The following is a 6,368-nucleotide window of genomic DNA, read 5'->3' on the forward strand; positions in this document are numbered from 1 at the left end:
CACTCTGCTCCATCTGCTTCTGCACACATGCTTCCATCAGGAGGTAATTCAGTATCATATATCTCTGTGTCATACGTGTTCAACCCACAGGTCCCTCTACACCCCACTAAAGCGAAGTCATCCACTCTCCCAAAGTCTGGTTTCAACTCAACTTCCAGTGCATCCTAGGCATATCTTTATCTTAACACCTTTGTATTCACTTTAGGCTACTATTATGAAAGCAGGTATGTGTATTATTTAGCAAACAAAAATTCAATAAATAGCCTTCCTGTTAGTGTAAGCTTAAAACAATAAACTTACCATCTTAGCATCTGGAATACTAAGGCCTGTAATATGAGCATCTCTTTCCCACAAATAAAGTACCTACAAAAAAACAATACATAATCAGACAAGTGACTATGAATGGCAATGGACCTCTTTACCTCTGCCCAGAACTCCTTCCCCATCCCTTACTCCATCAGGCGTCAGTTTTCCATTAAGAGAACCCAGGATAAGTGTCATCAAATAACACAGAGAGCCACTAAATTAAGACTTTAGGTTAGACAAGCCTGTGCTGACAGGAACCAGGTCCCGTCCTCAGCAGGAGGAGGAATGAAGCCCATATGCATTGTAAGTACAGGAAAGGTCCGGCTATGATCAAGTTCCCATCCTCACAGCCACCTCCAACATACAATTTCTATTACATCGTCATATGAGCCATCAACATCCCACCCATCCCATGGGCCACCTCCAGCACCTGAACTCCAAAAGGCCCCAGTAACAACAAAACCAAAAGATGAAAATTGGATGTCAAGGAATATTTTTCATTTAGGCTTAGAAAATTTGTGTCTATCAGATCTGATGTCTCTGTTCTTTCTCTCCTAAGTAACCTCCCAAATTACTATTTAATTGCTTTTTTTATTGTGCTTCAATGCAAATCAAATCATATTTTTCAGACACTTTATTATACCTTAAACCAGTACATGGTAAAATGACAAATAAGTAAGCAATTACAGTGTGATTAAAAGAACACAAAGCACTAAGGAAACACAGGCTTGTGTAATCCAGTTTGTGTCAAAGAGATCTTTAGCAGAGTGTCGCCCACATTGCAGACATGGCAGACAAGTATGACTTAGCAAACAGAAGTGAGATAACCAGGGAAGTAGTAAGACAGAGGTTTCTATAATAATGCATGGATTTAAAGAACTGGACATATTGAAGGGAAAATGCAAATAACTAAGTAAGACTAGCCCACTGAGGGGAAAGAGGGAAAAATAGCACAGAATGATGACGTTAATTTGAAGTCAAATTATAAGGACCTTGAAAGCTAACTCTAGCCCGTGCCGGCAATGAAAAGAAAAGAACTAAATCCACAGCCAAGTCACTTGCTCGAATGTTAGAAGATTACTCTGGCTGCAGCGAAAACACAAAAAAAAAAAAAAACAAAAAAACAAAAAACAATGAATGACCAGTCATGAAGCTATTATAGCAATGAGGTTGAGATGATGCTAACTGCAGAATACAATGCTAACCTTAAAGATAATAAAATATATCCTAGAGATTATCTGAGAACTAAACTGAAAGGGACCGCAAGGAATGGCATACACATTTGTACTACCTAATTTAATTTTTCCAGAAAATGAGATGCAAAAGGGACAATCTTATGTCCTTTTTTTTGGTTTGAGGATGGAATAGGTGATGATGTCTACAACTCTGGGATATGCAGAGTTTTAATTACCTGGAAAATCCAAATGGGTATGTCATTAAGATAAATGCCCAGTTACCGGAAAAGAGCTTTGGACTAACAATTTACAGGATTAACAGCACATACATGGTGACAGCAGAAAACACTTTTTAAATCAACTATTATTCATACCACAAGCTATTTAATACCCACATTCTTCTGGGGCCCTGGTTTTTAACCTATAGGTCGCAACCCCTTTTAGGGCTGAATGGCCCTTTCACAGGGGTCATATACCAGTCATCCTGAATATCAGATCTTCACATTATGATTCCTAACAGCAGCAATATTACAGTTATGAAGTAGCAACAAAAATAATCTTATGGGGGGGGGGTCACCACAACATGAGGAAATGTGTAAAAAAGTCCCAGCTCTAGGGTGTTGAGAATGCTATTAAACCAAAAATATTAAGATTCAATACTGGCCTTCCAGGAATTTCTAGTCTACAGAGACTGTTACTCAATGCAATGGTAAGTGCATGGGAAGGCATGATGCCTACTGCAAATACCATCTACATTTAAGCTGTGTTATCATGAAGACTGGCGGCAAGACGGCAGCAAGTGAAGGCATTCCAGACAGAATCATAAATTCAAAACAGAAATGATTTTTGGTGAGGTTTTATTATTGTTGTCTGGGTTTGTTTCTTGGGAGGGGGGTTGCTTCGTTTTATTTTGTTTGGAGCCAGGATCTCACTCTAGAGCCCGAGTGGGCCTGGAGATCACTATGCAGACTAGGCTGGCCTTAAAATTGCAGTGATCTCCCACCTCTGCCTCCCCAGTACTAGGATTACAGGCCTGTGCCACCTCACCCACTTTATTTTAACTACATTTAAGTTCTAAAACAGTTACTTCTGGACTTTAGACTTCTCACAGTAGTTTCCATTGTCTTTTGGACTTTGGCAGGTATACTGTGCAGTTTCTATCAAGAGCACAGCCCAGGAATCAAGGTCAATGTGGGCTACATGATAACATGCATGCACGCCCCACAGGAAAAGAAAAAAAGGTATAGGAACCACAATCCATATTTACAACAATGACTGTCCACCATCAATCTGGGAATTTTAGCGAACTTGGCACACAGAAACCAGCTTCAGTAACAACAATGTGCAATTTTTGACTGGTAATTCTACTGATTAGTAGTCATAGAAACCCAGCTGACATCAGTTCACTATCCCACAGAAGCCAGTGAAGTATTCTCTTAATTTGTTAAGTTATGTGTGTTCATATGGAGTCCAGGTGCACTAATAATTACTGGAAGGCAGTGAGCTCTGAGCTCTGGATAAGAAGGAAAAATGCTCCTGGCTTTTATAAGGCCTTCTTTCTCACAGCCTCAAAACCTACCCTAGGCTGAAGGCCTCAGTGAGGATAGGAAGGAAGACACAAGCAAATCCAGTAACTAAAATCCCTCATCATTTTAAAATAGGTATATTCTTATACATAGGGAAAAACCAAACTGCTAGAAGTCCAGGTGAGAATCCAGTACATCTTATTCATCCACATTAGACATACCTGTACATGCTGGTATGTGACTCTACACTCACTTGACATAGTTCACTGGAGTAAATTTTTTCTACTGGCACATAAAATAGTATCTTGTAATTGATAGGGTGAACAGACTTTAGAAAATGTAGTCATTCTCTGAGTACCAAAGGATTTAGGCCAGATATGGTGGGGTGTACCTTTAATCCTAGCTTGGGAAGTAGAGGCAGGTTGACCTCTACATGAGTTTGAGGCCAGCATGATCTACATGGTGAGTTAAGACAGCCAAGGCTAGCTACATAGTGAGACCCTATATCAAAAACAAACAAACAAAAAAGTGTTCTAGTTTCAAAGGGCCATGGAAACGCCTTTTAAAAAAGGTGTGGATCATAAAAATCTAGGTTGCCCTGAATCCTCATGTGTACTTTGCTTGGGTAACTTTTAGCAATTTGAGTATTTCTCAGTCTCTGTGAAACAAAGCTGAAAACAGTACATACAAATTTCATGTGAGACAAATTAAATACAGGAAATACTATCGACCTTAAAACAGGACCAGGCAAGAGTACGAGTGATTTTATTACCATGAAGATGAAGGCAATAAAGGGAATAATATATTACCCTGTCTATTATAGAGGGTATCAAAAGAATTTCAATCTCAATTCCTACATAAACTACTTTCAAAGGAATTTAATAGCTATATGTTGAGATTCACTGCTTGACCTGATAGTTGGCTCCGCCCTAAACTTATACAATTTTGCATATGAAAAGCTGAAGGGAAGGCAAAGAAGACAGGCACTTACTTTCTAAAACTCAGGCTGATTAATAAATTGTTGTGCTGGGTATGGTCGCCCACACCTTTAAAGCTCCGGAGAAGCAGGGGCCGGTGGAGCTTTGAGTTGAAGCCAACCTGGACTATATACGAAGTTCCAGGCCAGGGATACATATGGAGACCATGTCTCAAACAATAATAAAAGTTTCCTTTGAATATCAAAAGGCACAGATAAACAGGATTAAATCACGGAGGCTTTAAAAGAAAAAAAAAATGTTTTTGAAACACATCTATAGCCAGGAGTAGTGGCACACCTTTAGCCCTGGCACTCGGGAGGCAGTGGCAGGCTGATGGATCTCTGTGAGTTCAGGGCGAGCCTCGTCTATACATCCAGGGCAGCCAGGACCACACAGAGAAACCCTGTCTCAAAAAATCAAAATAAATAAATAAAGTAAAATAAAACACATCTCAGGCTGGAGAGATGGCTCGGAGGTTAAGAGCACTGGCTGCTCCAATTCCCAGCAGCCACACAGTGGCTCTCAACGATCTACAGTGAGAAGTGGTGCCCTCTTCTGTCGTGCAGGTGTACATGCAGGCATACATGTAGGTAAACACTGTATACGTAATAAATCCTAAAACTCACACACCTACACTGATAGTAGTTAGCCTCTGTGTGCAAAACTCATGCCTTTACCATTACTCAAGCTCGTCTTTTCTATGAAGTTCAGTCCTGCCACTGTCTCCCCTTCACAGCAACTACAGTCAACAGGGGCACAGAAAGCACTGAGAGCTGACTGCTGATTTGCAGAGCAGGGAGATGTGTCACAGATTTCCAGGTTGGGCTTTTGTCTTTATTTACTTATTTTTTGTTAACTAAATTGTTATCCTGCAGAGGAGCAGCAGCCATTTCTTTCTATTTCTTCCCACCATCTCCAACACTGTAACCCCCAATCCTCACAGAACATTTAAACAATACGTTGGCATAGTGACTGAAAATTGACTTCAACCTTTAACAACAAAAAAGGTTGAAAAAAAAAAACAAAACTGAACCACACTTATCAAAGCACGAAAACTTGCATGTTTATATTTCTTAACATACTAAGAATTTCTGTGAAAACTGAACCACAGGAGTTCGAATGAGTTGCAGTTGAGAGCTAATTTGAAAGACAACAGTAGAAGTGATTTTTTTTAAGGAATGAACGGGTGAATACTGCTATCAAAGGAGAATGTATTAAAATAAATAAATAAATGGGAGAGGAGAGGCAGAGGCAAATCAGTCATTGTTTTCTACAAGGCCAGGTTATCTCCGGGATTTTCTTCTTGGGGCTCAACCAATCCCCACCTTTCCTCAGTTAACCAGTCTCCAGGCAAGCCGCGCTTCCCGATTGGCTGGGAGACACCGAGTAGAAAAAGCAGCCAATCCTCCCCAAGTCAGACCTGGGCTACGGGGACAGTACAACCGCTGCCTGGGAAGAACGTGTACAAACCTGTCGGTGCAGCGAATGTCAACTCCTAGTCCCAAACCCACTCGCGGAGGGATTCTCTGAAGCCAGCGGGCCCTGGCCCTGATCTGGCACCGACTTTAAAAAAGAAAAACAAAACAAAACAAAACAAAACATCCCTCCGGCTCTCTTTCTGGGGGAAGTAAGTGTAGGACGCAAGAGCGCGAGCGGGATAAGCTCTGCCCTCGGCGCGGCTCACTCCGTCGAAGCCCGGTTTCCAGGGAAGGCTCGCAGCGGCTCCCCGGGAGCCAAAGTTCGGGACGGAGTGAGGGAATGAGCGAGCGTGCGAGCGTGCGGTCGGGGAGTGAGTAAATAAACAGCTCCACCAGCACTACGTGCCCGGGCGGGCGGCCCAAGTTCCCAGAAGGCTCGGCCTGGGAAACGGCGGGGACGCTCGCAGGGGCGCGAGGTCAGGCCGGGGCGGGAAGGCGCCCGGGAGCGCCCGGGGCGCGGGAGGGGTGTGTCGGGGCCTGGAGGCCCGCCAAGCGCAGGAGGCCGGGGAGGCGGCCGCGGCGCCCGCCTCCGCCCGGGCCCGGGAGCCGCGCCAGGACCCGCCTCCCGCGCCGCCCCACTCCCCTTCCGCCCGGGCCCTCCGCTGGGGCTCCGGGATCCCCGGGATCCCCGCCACCTCTTCTCTCCCCCCACCCCCGCCTCACCGGCCCTTTTCTCCCCGGGCCCCCCACCGCCTGCTTCTCCACCCTCCGCGCCTTTACCTGCTGCGGCCGCGGGGGGCGTCGAGGCCCCGGGGGGCCGCGTCGTCGAGCGAGCGCCGCGGCTCCGCAATCCTTTTCCCGCCGCCGCGGCCGCCGCTGCGCTCTCCGGCGCGGCGCGGGGCTGGCGAGCAGCTGCGGCCGCGGTGTGTGTTGGGGGGGAGGACGGGAGGAGGAGGGAGACGCGGG

The sequence above is a fragment of the Psammomys obesus genome, unplaced genomic scaffold, assembly GCF_907164565.1.
Source record: "Psammomys obesus unplaced genomic scaffold, mPsaObe1.curated_primary_1811, whole genome shotgun sequence".
Lineage (NCBI taxonomy): Eukaryota > Metazoa > Chordata > Mammalia > Rodentia > Muridae > Psammomys > Psammomys obesus.